Below are 17,185 nucleotides of genomic sequence, written 5' to 3'. Positions count from 1 at the left end.
CGCCATAGCTGAAATCAAGCTAACATAACTACCAACATAACCAATGTGAACATGGTAGATCTAAGCACAAAGTAAAATAGAACAACTGTAGAAACACACATTTTTACTATGGTGTTCAGGGTGCACATCGCGCCATCAATCAATCGCGAGTGCTGCCTGGATCTCTAACGACAAAGATGATGGTCATGTTGACTTAAGTCTTTGCATCTTACCGTTTCCTTATTTGAACTGTTGAGTGGATCATTTACAACTAAAGAAGCTGTTGTGCGTCGCTACTGCATCGGTCTGCCGCCATGTGCTGCCGGCCACAACAGGAGCAGCTGACTGCTTGCACCTGCGCTGATTGGAGTAGTGGCAGCCAATCCAGAGAGCGCTTAAAGTCAGCTGACACGTCCTCTTTTAACACTGTCATGTGCGACATGAGCTTCACTTGAATTGCGACACCCAGTGGACACATTTAGAACAGCAGTTTCTTTTATTACAAAATTGCAGCTCATTTTTGTACTTAGCAAAATCATCTTGTGGGCCGTGGGCTTGATTAAGCCTGTTTGCGGGCTTGATACCACCCATGGGCCGTACCTTTGACACCCGCCACACCCATTATGAAAATACAGTTAAAGTAAAAGACTGAAGTTAATAAATTAATGAGAGTATTGGCCTTTAAGTGTATTCACAAATGATCATTAAAAATATTATTTCTGGAGAAGTATAACATTTTTGGTCCAAATAACTAAATAACTAATAGTCCTTGGCTTGAAGATATGCATGAATACTGCATGTTTGCACATATCAAAGTGGCAATACTCTGAGATATTTGTGCAATAATGGAAAAAAAAACAAACAAAAACAAAATAAAATTATTTTCATATTTTATTGTCGTCATTACATTTTGAAAGTATTTAAAAAAAACATTATGACTTGTCAATGGTGTCTGGGACAAATTAATAATATCGATACAAAAAAGGAGTGTCTCGATACAGCCTTTGCACTTCTCATGCGATACCGATACTGAAACCTTGAGTTTTGGCCGATACCAACGTTGATCTGATACCTCTTATTGTATAGTGTGGAATGATCTTTGGTCATTTTCGTCTTGTTGGTCATTTTCATCACGTTTGTCATTTTCGTCATGTTGGTCATTTTCGTCATGTTGGTGATTTTCATCATGTTGGTCATGTTTGTCATATTGGTCATTTTCGTCATGTTGGTCATGTTTGTCATGTTTGTCATGTTGGTCATGTTGGTCATGTTGGTCATTTTGGTCATTTTTGTCATGTTGGTCATGTTTGTCATGTTGGTCATTTTCGTCATGTTGGTCATTTTTGTCATGTTGGTCATTTTCGTCATGTTGGTCATTTTCGTCATGTTGGTCATTATCGTCATGTTGGTCATGTTTGTCATGTTGGTCATTTTCGTCATGTTGGTCATTTTCATCATGTTGGTAATTTTTGTCTTGTTGGTCATTTTCATCATGTTGGTCATGTTTGTCATATTGGTCATTTTCGTCATGTTGGTCATGTTTGTCATGTTTGTCATGTTGGTCATGTTGGTCATGTTGGTCATTTTGGTCATTTTTGTCATGTTGGTCATGTTTGTCATGTTGGTCATTTTCGTCATGTTGGTCATTTTTGTCATGTTGGTCATTTTCGTCATGTTGGTCATTTTCGTCATGTTGGTCATTATCGTCATGTTGGTCATGTTTGTCATGTTGGTCATTTTCGTCATGTTGGTCATTTTCATCATGTTGGTAATTTTTGTCTTGTTGGTCATTTTCATCATGTTGGTCATGTTTGTCATGTTGGTCATTTTTGTCATGTTGAGTCATTTTCGTCATGTTGGTCATGTTGGTGATTTTCGTCTTGTTGGTGATTTTCGTCATGTCGGTCATGTATGTCATGTTGGTCATTTTTGTCTGGTTGGTGATTTTCGTCATGTTGATCATGTATGTCATGTTGGTCATTTTCGTCATGTTGGTCATGTTGGTGATTTTCGTCATGGTGATTTTCGTCATGTATGTCAGGTTGGTGATTTTCTTCATGTTGGTCATGTTGGTGATGTTGGTCATTTTCGTCATGTTGGTGATGTTGGTCATTTTCGTCAGGTTGATAATTTTCGTCATGTTGGTGATGTTGGTCATGTTGGTGATTTTTGTCTTGTTGGTCATTTTCATTATGTTGGTGATGTTGGTCATTTTCATCATGTTGGTGATGTTGGTCATTTTCGTCAGGTTGATAATTTTCGTCAGGTTGATAATTTTCGTCATGTTGGTGATGTTGGTCATGTTGGTCATTTTCGTCATCTTGGTCATTTTCGTCATGTTGGTCATTTTCGTCATCTTGGTCATTTTTGTCATATTGGTCATTTTCGTCATGTTTGTCATGTTGGTCATTATCGTCATGTTGGTCATTTTCGTCATGTTGGTCATGTTTGTCATGTTGGTTATTTTCGTCATGTTGGTCATTTTCATCATGTTGGTCATTTTCGTCTTGTTGGTCATTTTCATCATGTTGGTCATGTTTGTCATGTTGGTAATTTTCATCATTGGTCCTTTTTGTCATTGGTCATTTTTGTCATGTTGGTCTTTTTCGTCATGTTGGTCATGTTGGTGATTTTCGTCTTGTTGGTGATTTTCGTCATGTCGGTCATGTATGTCATGTTGGTCATTTTTGTCTGGTTGGTGATTTTCGTCATGTTGATCATGTATGTCATGTTGGTCATTTTCGTCATGTTGGTCATTTTCGTCATGTTGGTCATTTTCGTCATGTATGTCATGTTGGCGATTTTCTTCATGTTGGTCATGTTGGTCATTTTCGTCATGTTGGTAATATTGGTCATTTTCGTCAGGTTGATAATTTTCGTCATGTTGGTGATGTTGGTCGTGTTGGTGATTTTTGTCTTGTTGGTCATTTTCGTTGTGTTGGTGATGTTGGTCATTTTCGTCATGTTGATCATTTTCATCATGTTGGTCATTTTCGTCTTGTTGGTCATTTTCATCATGTTGGTCATGTTTGTCATGTTGGTCATTTTTGTCATGTTGGTCTTTTTCGTCATGTTGGTCATGTTGGTCATTTTCGTCTTGTTGGTGATTTTCGTCATGTCGGTCATGTATGTCATGTTGGTCATTTTTGTCTGGTTGGTGATTTTCGTCATGTTGATCATGTATGTCATGTTGGTCATTTTCGTCATGTTGGTCATTTTCGTCATGTTGGTGATGTTGGTCATGTTGGTGATTTTCGTCATGTATGTCATGTTGGTGATTTTCTTCATGTTGGTCATGTTGGTGATGTTGGTCATTTTCATCATGTTGGTGATATTGGTCATTTTCGTCAGGTTGATCATTTTCGTCATGTTGGTGATGTTGGTCATGTTGGTGATTTTTGTCTTGTTGGTCATTTTCGTTATGTTGGTGATGTTGGTCATTTTCGTCATGTTGGTGATGTTGGTGATTTTCGTCATGTTGGTGATTTTCGTCATCTTGGTCATTTTTGTCATGTTGGTCATTTTCATCATGTTGGTCATTTTCGTCATATTGGTCATTTTCGTCATTTTGGTCATTTTCGTCATGTTGGTCATGTTGGTCATTATCGTCATGTTGGTCATTTTTGTCGTGTTGGTCATTTTCGTCTTGTTGGTCATTTTCATCATGTTGGTCATGTTTGTCATGTTGATCATTTTCATCATGTTGGTCATTTTCGTCTTGTTGGTCATTTTCATCATGTTGGTCATGTTTGTCATGTTGGTCATTTTCGTCATTTTTGTCATGTTGGTCTTTTTCGTCATGTTGGTCATGTTGGTGATTTTCGTCTTGTTGGTGATTTTCGTCATGTCGGTCATGTATGTCATGTTGGTCATTTTTGTCTGGTTGGTGATTTTCGTCATGTTGATCATGTATGTCATGTTGGTCATTTTCGTCATGTTGGTGATGTTGGTCATGTTGGTGATTTTCGTCATGTTGGTGATTTTCGTCATGTATGTCATGTTGGTTATTTTCTCCGTGTTGGTCATGTTGGTGATGTTGGTCATTTTCGTCATGTTGGTGATATTGGTCATTTTCGTTATGTTGGTGATGTTGGTCATTTTCGTCATGTTGGTGATGTTGGTGATTTTCGTCATGTTGGTGATTTTCGTCATGTTGGTCATTTTTGTCATATTGGTCATTTTCATCATGTTGGTCATTTTCGTCATATTGGTCATTTTCGTCATGTTGGTCATGTTTGTCATTATCGTCATGTTGGTCATGTTTGTCATGTTGGTCATTATCGTCATGTTGGTCATTTTCGTCGTGTTGGTCATTTTCGTCATGTTGGTCATTTTCATCATGTTGGTAATTTTCGTCTTGTTGGTCATTTTCATCATGTTGGTCATGTTTGTCATGTTGGTAATTTTCGTCATGTTGGTCATTTTTGTCAAGTTGGTCTTTTTCGTCATGTTGGTGATTTTCGTCTTGTTGGTGATTTTCGTCATGTCGGTCATGTATGTCATGTTGGTCATTTTTGTCTGGTTGGTGATTTTCGTCATGTTGATCATGTATGTCATGTTGGTCATTTTCGTCATTTTCGTCATGTTGGTGATTTTCGTCATGTATGTCATGTTGGTGATTTTCGTCATGTTGGTCATTTTCGTCAGGTTGATAATTTTCGTCATGTTGGTGATGTTGGTCATGTTGGTGATTTTTGTCTTGTTTGTCATTTTCGTTATGTTGGTGATGTTGGTCATTTTCGTCATGTTGGTGATGTTGGTCAGGTTGGTGATTTTCGTTATGTTGGTCATTTTCGTCTTGTTGGTAATTTTCGTCATGTTGGTCATTTTCGTCATCTTGGTCATTTTTGTCATGTTGGTCATTTTCGTCATGTTGGTCATTTTCGTCATCTTGGTCATTTTTGTCATATTGGTCTTTTTCGTCATGTTGGTCATTATCGTCATGTTGGTCATTTTCGTCATGTTAGTCATGTTGGTCATTTTCGTCATGTTGGTCATTTTCATCATGTTGGTAATTTTCGTCTTGTTGGTCATTTTCATCATGTTGGTCATGTTTGTCATGTTGGTAATTTTCATCATGTTGGTCATTTTTGTCATAATGGTCTTTTTCGTCATGTTGGTCATTTTCGTCTTGTTGGTGATTTTCGTCATATCGGTCATGTATGTCATGTTGGTCATTTTCTTCATGTTGGTCATGTTGGTGATGTTGGTCATTTTCGTCATGTTGGTGATGTTGGTCATTTTCGTCAGGTTGATAATTTTCATCATGTTGGTGATGTTGGTGATTTTTGTCTTGTTGGTCATTTTCGTTATGTTGGTGATGTTGGTCATTTTCGTCATGTTGGTGATGTTGGTCAGGTTGGTGATTTTCATCATGTTGGTCATTTTTGTCATGTTGGTCATTTTCGTCATCTTGGTCATTTTTGTCATATTGGTCTTTTTCGTCATGTTGGTCATTATCGTCATGTTGGTCATTTTCGTCATGTTAGTCATGTTGGTCATTTTCGTCATGTTGGTCATTTTCATCATGTTGGTAATTTTCGTCTTGTTGGTCATTTTCATCATGTTGGTCATGTTTGTCATGTTGGTAATTTTCATCATGTTGGTCATTTTTGTCATAATGGTCTTTTTCGTCATGTTGGTCATTTTCGTCTTGTTGGTGATTTTCGTCATATCGGTCATGTATGTCATGTTGGTCATTTTCTTCATGTTGGTCATGTTGGTGATGTTGGTCATTTTCGTCATGTTGGTGATGTTGGTCATTTTCGTCAGGTTGATAATTTTCATCATGTTGGTGATGTTGGTGATTTTTGTCTTGTTGGTCATTTTCGTTATGTTGGTGATGTTGGTCATTTTCGTCATGTTGGTGATGTTGGTCAGGTTGGTGATTTTCGTCATGTTGGTCATTTTTGTCATGTTGGTCATTTTCGTCATCTTGGTCATTTTTGTCATGTTGGTCATTTTCGTCATGTTGGTCATTTTCGTCGTCTTGGTCATTTTTGTCATATTGGTCATTTTGGTCATTATCGTCATGTTGGTCATTTTTGTCATGTTTGTCATGTTGGTCATTTTCGTCATGTTCGTCATTTTCGTCATGTTGGTGATTTTCGTCATGTATGTCATGTTGGTGATTTTCGTCATGTTGGTCATTTTCGTCAGGTTGATAATTTTCGTCATGTTGGTGATGTTGGTCATGTTGGTGATTTTTGTCTTGTTTGTCATTTTCGTTATGTTGGTGATGTTGGTCATTTTCGTCATGTTGGTGATGTTGGTCAGGTTGGTGATTTTCGTTATGTTGGTCATTTTCGTCTTGTTGGTAATTTTCGTCATGTTGGTCATTTTCGTCATCTTGGTCATTTTTGTCATGTTGGTCATTTTCGTCATCTTGGTCATTTTTGTCATAATGGTCTTTTTCGTCATGTTGGTCATTTTCGTCTTGTTGGTGATTTTCGTCATGTCGGTCATGTATGTCATGTTGGTCATTTTCTTCATGTTGGTCATGTTGGTGATGTTGGTCATTTTCGTCATGTTGGTGATGTTGGTCATTTTCGTCAGGTTGATAATTTTCATCATGTTGGTGATGTTGGTGATTTTTGTCTTGTTGGTCATTTTCGTTATGTTGGTGATGTTGGTCATTTTCGTCATGTTGGTGATGTTGGTCAGGTTGGTGATTTTCATCATGTTGGTCATTTTTGTCATGTTGGTCATTTTCGTCATCTTGGTCATTTTTGTCATGTTGGTCATTTTCGTCATGTTGGTCATTTTCGTCGTCTTGGTCATTTTTGTCATATTGGTCATTATCGTCATGTTGGTCATTTTTGTCATATTGGTCATTTTGGTCATTATCGTCATGTTGGTCATTTTTGTCATGTTTGTCATGTTGGTCATTTTCGTCTTGTTGGTCATTTTCATCATGTTTGTCATGTTGGTCATTTTCGTCATGTTGGTCATTTTTGTCATGTTGGTCTTTTTCGTCATGTTGGTGATTTTCGTCTTGTTGGTGATTTGCGTCATGTCGGTCATGTATGTCATGTTGGTCATTTTTGTCTGGTTGGTGATTTTCGTCATGTTGATCATGTATGTCATGTTGGTCATTTTCGTCATGTTGGTGACGTTGGTCATGTTGGTGATTTTCGTCATGGTGATTTTCATCATGTATGTCATGTTGGTGATTTTCGTCATGTATGTCATGTTGGTGATTTTCTTCATGTTGGTCATGTTGGTGATGTTGGTCATTTTCGTCATGTTGGTGATGTTGGTCCTATTCGTCAGGTTGATAATTTTCGTCATGTTGGTGTTGGTGATTTTTGTCTTGTTGGTCATTTTTGTTATGTTGGTCATTTTCGTCATGTTGGTGATGTTGGTCATTTTCGTCATGTTGGTGATGTTGGTCATTTTCGTCATGTTGTTGATGTTGGTCATTTTCGTCATCTTGGTCATTTTTGTCATGTTGGTGATTTTCGTCATGTTGGTGATTTGTCGTCATGTTGGTGATTTTCGTCTTGTTGGTCATTTTCGTCATCTTGGTCATTTTTGTCATGTTGGTCATTTTCATCATGTTGGTCATTTTTGTCGTGTTGGTCATTTTCGTCATGTATGTCATGTTGATTTTCGTTATGTTGGTCATTTTTGTCATCTTGGTGATGTTGGTCATTTTTGTCATCTTGGTCATTTTCGTCATGTTGGTGATGTTGGTCATTTTCGTAATGTTGGTCATTTTCGTCATGTTGGTGATGTTCGTAGCGCGATCCAAGATCATTTCTTGACGCTGTCTGCTATTTAACATCAACAGGGACAAGCGGTGGAAAATGGCTGGATGTATAGCCATTAGAGAGGTGATGCGTGTAATGTGTGTCAATATAACAACGGACATCACAACATTACATCGGCTCTTGACTTGTTAGAAAACACTCGCCTTAAAAATAATATTTGACAAATCAGACTAATTTATTACACGGAAACGTAGTGATTGATACAATTCTATAAGAGTTTTAAAAATGCCAGGAGTCAATCAATAATCAATAATTTATTAGTGTGCAGCTTTTTAAACATATCACATCTTTTTTGAGCAAGTTAGTTTTGTTGTTGCATAGTTTTCTGTTATTAATATCTTAGCTGTAACACTTTTTGCACTTTTCCTGTCTTTACTTTTCAATTGAAAATGTTTGTAACAGCCTAGTGAGCAGCATAGTTACAGTAGAAATAACTCTTTATAAAGGAACAAAGTCATCTTTTTTGTTCATCAGCAAATGCCTAGAAAATATCTCAAGCTGAATTTAAAAGCCGATGGCTAAATTAGAGCCACTGAATGTTTAATAGTACGCTTCACAATCCCACTGCTTGGCTAATCGTTAAGTCGATGACTCGTCAACTATCAAAATAGTTGATAGTTTCAGCTCTATTGCTGAGTGCTAAACAGGACATACAAACCGGGAACATAATAACAACCACTTACTGTACGATGTCTGCTCTCACCGGGATGCTGCCGACTGATGGGATGTTCACATCTTATCATAATTCTCACGCAGGTGGAGAAAAAAAATACAATTCTGCATTTTCAGCTGCAGCAGCTCAGAATGTCAATACTGTAGCAGCGGAAGTGTTGTTAATATTCAGGTCACGACATGTAAATAGAATATTGTTGGCAGTTGGGCTTTATAAGTGGAAGAGTGTACTCCTATTAGCTGCATTGCTAGCCACCTGGTACTGGCCGTACATTACAAATTACAATGCAATACAAAGAAAAACATCCCTTCTTGCCTTACATACGGATTCTGGATTATATTAAAAAATAGTGCAGTTTCACCTTTATTTTGAAGCGATAAATTCTTTTGCCGACATTTTATGGCCACAATAAATTATTTATGACACAATAAGTTGATGCAGACACGCTTGTTACTGGATATTTTTAAACATTCTTCAGCCTTGTAGACTTAAGTAATATGCAACTAGAATTATTTTGACAAATGTCTTGTTTCAGACCGCAATGTTGTTCAATTAAGGTCGCCTGGGACAAACGACTAGCTTGTGTGTTACTCTATGCTTAGCTGCTGGGTAGCCGCCAGCTCGGAGTAGCCCATAGCCTACCGTGTATCTCTTTTTGCGTGGGACTCCACTGAAATACAGGAAGGACATTTAGACGTTAACTGGCTGCGCAGGTTTGCACGAGTAAAAAGAGTTATCGGAAATTATAACGGGAGATTGGCCATGCAAGTCGATATTGTCCTAATTTATTGATGATCGGGACACACCTACAAATAATATTGCTGGTTAAAACTACGAAAAGGTTTATTACTATAATACAAAATATCTAAAAAATGTTAAAGTTGCATTCTCTTTAATTTGTTTTTATTAAAACACATTTTTGTGCTTTACTGAAACATTTGATATATTTCTTAACCTATCACTTGTATGTTAGTATATGTAATTTAAAAAAAAATTTTTTTAACTGGTGTGACTGCTGCTGTTTTTGTTGTTTCTGTAACGTTGTTTTTCTGGCCTCTAGGCCATGCCACTCTTGGAAAAAGAGATTTTAATCTCAATTAATTTTTAGCCAGTAATCATATATACTTATTATATATGAGCCATTGTGCATATTTCTAGTTACACTCATTGCTTTGAGAGGCAAATTGCATAACAAATGCTTTAGAAATTCCAGTTCATGGCAAAAAAAAAAACATCCATCAAACATCCAGAAAAATATTTTTTGCAAAACAAAATGAATGAAAACACCACTCAAACTGACACTCTTGACAGTTATTTTTTATTCAAAATCAGAGTAAAACTTAATATGAGACTTTACCTGCTGCTGCCTAGACGGGCTGCGGGAGACCTTGAAGTATTGCTGGCCTTCAGGGAAGGCAGTGGGTTGTATAGTTATCTCCTGAATGGGCAACATCTCTGCCCTCAAACCACACAACCTACTACCTCACCCCGTGTGAACGCCAGGAATTGGGTCTTCTTCTGGAAAAGTCACAGTGGTGATGTCACATGACCGCCGACAACTACTTAACCCGGTAGCCACAAAGACAAACAAGAGAGGAATGACAACAACCTTGATGTAAACAAGCAGTGAAAGGTGACATCATTTATAAGGGTGCAGTTGCAGCAGTCCGCCGCTAGAGGTCGCTGCAGCTGAGCAGAGGTTGAGGAGAAGACATTGCAGCCACTTCAGGAAAGACAGTAAGTTGTATAGTTGTATCTGACAGGAAGGGTGCGACCCTCAAACTATGCAACCTACTACCTCACCCCAAAGGACAGTCGGACAGGAAGCTCGGGTCCGAGACACTCGCAGATTGTCCTCTGAAGACACAAACACACGTCAACTTAGTCGCCCGTCTACCTTTCTAACAGTGTGTGTGTGTGTGTGTGTGTGTGTGTGTGTGTGTGTGTGTGTGTCTGTGTGTGTGTCTGTGTGTTGTACCCGTAACAATATTTTGGTACTGCTACCAAAAGTATTTTGGTACTTTTCTAAATAAAGGGGACCATAAAAAATGTCATTATTGTCTTTATTGTAACAACAAATGTTAGAGTACATGAAACATATGTTTATTATTGTCGTTTAGTCCTTAAATAAAATACTAGACAACTTGTCTTTTAGTAGTAAGTAAAAAAAAAAGACTCCTAATTAGTCTGCAGTAACATATTGTGTCATTTATACACCTATTATTTTGTACACATTATGAGGGACAAACTGTAAAAAATGTATTATTAATCCACTTGTTCGTCTACTGTTAATATCTGCTTATTTTCTGTTTTAACATGTTCTATCTACACTTCTGTTCAAATGTAATAATCACTTATTCTTCTCTTCTTTGATACTTGTCATTAGTTTTGGATGATATCACACATTTAGGTATGGATGTGCTACCAAGTAGTTACAGGATCATACATTGGTCATATTCAAAGTCCTCATGTGTCCAGGGACGTATTTACTGACTTTATAAACATAATATACATTTTAAAAAAAGAAAGAAGATTTTGTGATGTTAAAAAATCGACTAGATACTACATTGTACTTGGTATCATTACAGTGGATGTTAGGAGTAGATGCACCAATGGCATTTGTTTACATTGTGACGTCCCAGAAAAGTTGGTGCTGATAGAAGCAATCTGCTGTTTTTAAGGACCTCAAACATTGATCAAATACTTAATATATGACAGGAGCGTTCTGCTGTTTTTAGGAACCTACTGCAAAAACACTAGTCAAAGATTGTCTATATGACAGGAGCATTCTGCTGTTTATAGGAACCAACTGCAAAAACACTAGTCAAAGATTGTCTATATGACAGGAGCATTCTGCTGTTTTTATGAACCTACTACAAAGACACTAGTCAAAGATTGTCTATATGACAGGAGCATTCTGCTGTTTTTACTAACCCACTGCAAAAACACTAGTCAAAGATTGTATATATGACAGGAGAATTCTGCTGTTTTTACTAACCAACTGCAAAAACACTAGTCAAAGATTGACTATATAACAGGAGCATTCTGCTCTTTTTACTAACCAACTGCAGAAACACTAGTCAAAGATCCTCTATATGACAGGAGCATTCTGCTGTTTTTAGGAAACTACTGCAAAGACACTAGTCAAAGATTGTCTATATGACGGGAGCATTCTGCTGTTTTTATGAACCTACTGCAAAGACACTAGTCAAAGATTGTCTATATGACAGGAGCATTCTGCTGTTTTTACTAACCCACTGCAAAAACACTAGTCAAAGATTGTATATATGACAGGAGAATTCTGCTGTTTTTACTAACCAACTGCAAAAACACTAGTCAAAGATTGACTATATAACAGGAGCATTCTGCTCTTTTTACTAACCAACTGCAGAAACACTAATCAAAGATCCTCTATATGACAGGAGCATTCTGCTGTTTTTAGGAAACTACTGCAAAGACACTAGTCAAAGATTGTCTATATGACGGGAGCATTCTGCTGTTTTTACAGACCTACTGCAAATACACTTGTCAAAGATTGTCTATATGACAGGAGTATTCCACTGTTTTTAGGAACCTACTACAAATACACTAGTCAAAGATCCTCTATATGACAGGAGCATTCTGCTGTTTATAGGAACCAACTGCAAAAACACTAGTCAAAGATTGTCTATATGACAGGAGCATTCTGCTGTTTTTATGAACCTACTACAAAGACACTAGTCAAAGATTGTCTATATGACAGGAGCATTCTGCTGTTTTTACTAACCCACTGCAAAAACACTAGTCAAAGATTGTATATATGACAGGAGAATTCTGCTGTTTTTACTAACCAACTGCAAAAACACTAGTCAAAGATTGACTATATAACAGGAGCATTCTGCTCTTTTTACTAACCAACTGCAGAAACACTAGTCAAAGATCCTCTATATGACAGGAGCATTCTGCTGTTTTTAGGAAACTACTGCAAAGACACTAGTCAAAGATTGTCTATATGACGGGAGCATTCTGCTGTTTTTATGAACCTACTGCAAAGACACTAGTCAAAGATTGTCTATATGACAGGAGCATTCTGCTGTTTTTACTAACCCACTGCAAAAACACTAGTCAAAGATTGTATATATGACAGGAGAATTCTGCTGTTTTTACTAACCAACTGCAAAAACACTAGTCAAAGATTGACTATATAACAGGAGCATTCTGCTCTTTTTACTAACCAACTGCAGAAACACTAATCAAAGATCCTCTATATGACAGGAGCATTCTGCTGTTTTTAGGAAACTACTGCAAAGACACTAGTCAAAGATTGTCTATATGACGGGAGCATTCTGCTGTTTTTACAGACCTACTGCAAATACACTTGTCAAAGATTGTCTATATGACAGGAGTATTCCACTGTTTTTAGGAACCTACTACAAATACACTAGTCAAAGATCCTCTATATGACAGGAGCATTCTGCTGTTTTTAGGAACCTACTGCAAAAACACTAGTCAAAGATTGTCTATATGATAGGAGCATTCTGCTGTTTTTAGGAACCTACTGCAAAAACACTAGTCAAAGATCCTCTATATGACAGCAGCATTCTGCTGTTTGTAGGAACCTACTGCGAAAACACTAGTCAAAGATTGTCTATATGACAGGAGCAATCTGCTGTTTTTATGAACCTACTGCAAATACACTAGTCAAAGATTGTCTATACGACAGGAGCATTCTGCTCTTTTTAGGAACCAACTGCAAAAACACTAGTCAAAGATTGTCTATATGACAGGAGCATTCTGCTGTTTTTAGGAACCTACTGCAAAAACATTAGTCAAAGATTGTCTATATGACAGGAGCATTCTGCTGTTTTTAGGAACCAACTGCAAAAATACTAGTCAAAGATTGTCTTTATGACAGGAGCGTTCTGCTGTTTTTAGGAACCAACTGCAAAAACACAAGTCAAAGATTGTCTATATGACAGGAGCATTCTGCTGTTTTTAGGAACCAACTGCAAAAACACTAGTCAAAGATTGTCTATATGACAGGAGAATTCTACTGTTTTTACTAACCAACTGCAAATACACTAGTCAAAGATTGACTATATAACAGGAGCATTCTGCTCTTTTTACTAACCAACTGCAAAAACACTAGTCAAAGATCCTCTATATGACAGGATCATTCTGCTGTTTTTAGGAAACTACTGCCAAGACACTAGTCAAAGATTGTCTATATGACGGGAGCATTCTGCTGTTTTTACAGACCTACTGCAAATACACTTGTCAAAGATTGTCTATATGACAGGAGTATTCCACTGTTTTTAGGAACCTACTACAAATACACTAGTCAAAGATCCTCTATATGACAGGAGCATTCTGCTGTTTTTAGGAACCTACTGCAAAAACACTAGTCAAAGATTGTCTATATGACAGGAGCATTCTGCTGTTTTTAGGAACCTACTGCAAAAACACTAGTCAAAGATCCTCTATATGACAGCAGCATTCTGCTGTTTGTAGGAACCTACTGCAAAAACACTAGTCAAAGATTGTCTATATGACAGGAGCAATTTGCTGTTTTTATGAACCTACTGCAAATACACTAGTCAAAGATTGTCTATATGACAGGAGGATTCTGCTCTTTTTAGGAACCAACTGCAAAAACACTAGTCAAAGATTGTCTATATGACAGGAGCATTCTGCTGTTTTTAGGAACCTACTGCAAAAACATTAGTCAAAGATTGTCTATATGACAGGAGCATTCTGCTGTTTTTAGGAACCAACTGCAAAAATACTAGTCAAAGATTGTCTTTATGACAGGAGCGTTCTGCTGTTTTTAGGAACCAACTGCAAAAACACTAGTCAAAGATTGTATATATGACAGGAGAATTCTGCTGTTTTTACTAACCAACTGCAAAAACACTAGTCAAAGATTGACTATATAACAGGAGCATTCTGCTCTTTTTACTAACCAACTGCAGAAACACTAGTCAAAGATCCTCTATATGACAGGAGCATTCTGCTGTTTTTAGGAAACTACTGCAAAGACACTAGTCAAAGATTGTCTATATGACGGGAGCATTCTGCTGTTTTTATGAACCTACTGCAAAGACACTAGTCAAAGATTGTCTATATGACAGGAGCATTCTGCTGTTTTTACTAACCCACTGCAAAAACACTAGTCAAAGATTGTATATATGACAGGAGAATTCTGCTGTTTTTACTAACCAACTGCAAAAACACTAGTCAAAGATTGACTATATAACAGGAGCATTCTGCTCTTTTTACTAACCAACTGCAGAAACACTAATCAAAGATCCTCTATATGACAGGAGCATTCTGCTGTTTTTAGGAAACTACTGCAAAGACACTACTCAAAGATTGTCTATATGACGGGAGCATTCTGCTGTTTTTACAGACCTACTGCAAATACACTTGTCAAAGATTGTCTATATGACAGGAGTATTCCACTGTTTTTAGGAACCTACTACAAATACACTAGTCAAAGATCCTCTATATGACAGGAGCATTCTGCTGTTTTTAGGAACCTACTGCAAAAACACTAGTCAAAGATTGTCTATATGATAGGAGCATTCTGCTGTTTTTAGGAACCTACTGCAAAAACACTAGTCAAAGATCCTCTATATGACAGCAGCATTCTACTGTTTGTAGGAACCTACTGCAAAAACACTAGTCAAAGATTGTCTATATGACAGGAGCAATCTGCTGTTTTTATGAACCTACTGCAAATACACTAGTCAAAGATTGTCTATACGACAGGAGCATTCTGCTCTTTTTAGGAACCAACTGCAAAAACACTAGTCAAAGATTGTCTATATGACAGGAGCATTCTGCTGTTTTTAGGAACCTACTGCAAAAACATTAGTCAAAGATTGTCTATATGACAGGAGCATTCTGCTGTTTTTAGGAACCAACTGCAAAAATACTAGTCAAAGATTGTCTTTATGACAGGAGCGTTCTGCTGTTTTTAGGAACCAACTGCAAAAACACAAGTCAAAGATTGTCTATATGACAGGAGCATTCTGCTGTTTTTAGGAACCAACTGCAAAAACACTAGTCAAAGATTGTCTATATGACAGGAGAATTCTACTGTTTTTACTAACCAACTGCAAATACACTAGTCAAAGATTGACTATATAACAGGAGCATTCTGCTCTTTTTACTAACCAACTGCAAAAACACTAGTCAAAGATCCTCTATATGACAGGATCATTCTGCTGTTTTTAGGAAACTACTGCCAAGACACTAGTCAAAGATTGTCTATATGACGGGAGCATTCTGCTGTTTTTACAGACCTACTGCAAATACACTTGTCAAAGATTGTCTATATGACAGGAGTATTCCACTGTTTTTAGGAACCTACTACAAATACACTAGTCAAAGATCCTCTATATGACAGGAGCATTCTGCTGTTTTTAGGAACCTACTGCAAAAACACTAGTCAAAGATTGTCTATATGACAGGAGCATTCTGCTGTTTTTAGGAACCTACTGCAAAAACACTAGTCAAAGATCCTCTATATGACAGCAGCATTCTGCTGTTTGTAGGAACCTACTGCAAAAACACTAGTCAAAGATTGTCTATATGACAGGAGCAATTTGCTGTTTTTATGAACCTACTGCAAATACACTAGTCAAAGATTGTCTATATGACAGGAGGATTCTGCTCTTTTTAGGAACCAACTGCAAAAACACTAGTCAAAGATTGTCTATATGACAGGAGCATTCTGCTGTTTTTAGGAACCTACTGCAAAAACATTAGTCAAAGATTGTCTATATGACAGGAGCATTCTGCTGTTTTTAGGAACCAACTGCAAAAATACTAGTCAAAGATTGTCTTTATGACAGGAGCGTTCTGCTGTTTTTAGGAACCAACTGCAAAAACACAAGTCAAAGATTGTCTATATGACAGGAGCATTCTGCTGTTTTTAGGAACCAACTGCAAAAACACTAGTCAAAGATTGTCTATATGACAGGAGCATTCTGCTGTTTTTAGGAACCAACTCCAAAAACACTAGTCAAAGATTGTCTATATGACAGGAGTATTCTGCTGTTTTTATGAACCTACTGCAAATACACTAGTCAAAGATTGTCTATATGACAGGAGCATCCTGCTGTTTGTAGGAACCTACTGCAAAAACACTAGTCAAAGATTATCTATACGACAGGAGTATTCCACTGTTTTTAGGAACCTACTACAAATACACTAGTCAAAGATTGTCTATATGACAGGAGAATTCTGCTCTTTTTAGGAACCTACTGCAAAAACACTAGTCAAAGATTGTCTATATGACAGGAGCGTTTTTACAGACCTACTGCAAATACACTAGTCAAAGATTGTCTAAATGACAGGAGTTTTCCACTGTTTTTAGGAACCTACTACAAATACACTAGTCAAAGATCCTCTATATGACAGGAGAATTCTGCTGTTTTTACTAACCAACTGCAAAAACACTAGTCAAAGATTGACTATATAACAGGAGCATTCTGCTCTTTTTACTAACCAACTGCAAAAACACTAGTCAAAGATCCTCTATATGACAGGATCATTCTGCTGTTTTTAGGAAACTACTGCAAAGACACTAGTCAAAGATTGTCTATATGACGGGAGCATTCTGCTGTTTTTACAGACCTACTGCAAATACACTTGTCAAAGATTGTCTATATGACAGGAGTATTCCACTGTTTTTAGGAACCTACTACAAATACACTAGTCAAAGATCCTCTATATGACAGGAGCATTCTGCTGTTTTTAGGAACCTACTGCAAAA

This window comes from Entelurus aequoreus, linkage group LG10, assembly GCF_033978785.1.
Source record: "Entelurus aequoreus isolate RoL-2023_Sb linkage group LG10, RoL_Eaeq_v1.1, whole genome shotgun sequence".
NCBI lineage: Eukaryota > Metazoa > Chordata > Actinopteri > Syngnathiformes > Syngnathidae > Entelurus > Entelurus aequoreus.
This window is presented reverse-complemented; position numbering follows the sequence as displayed.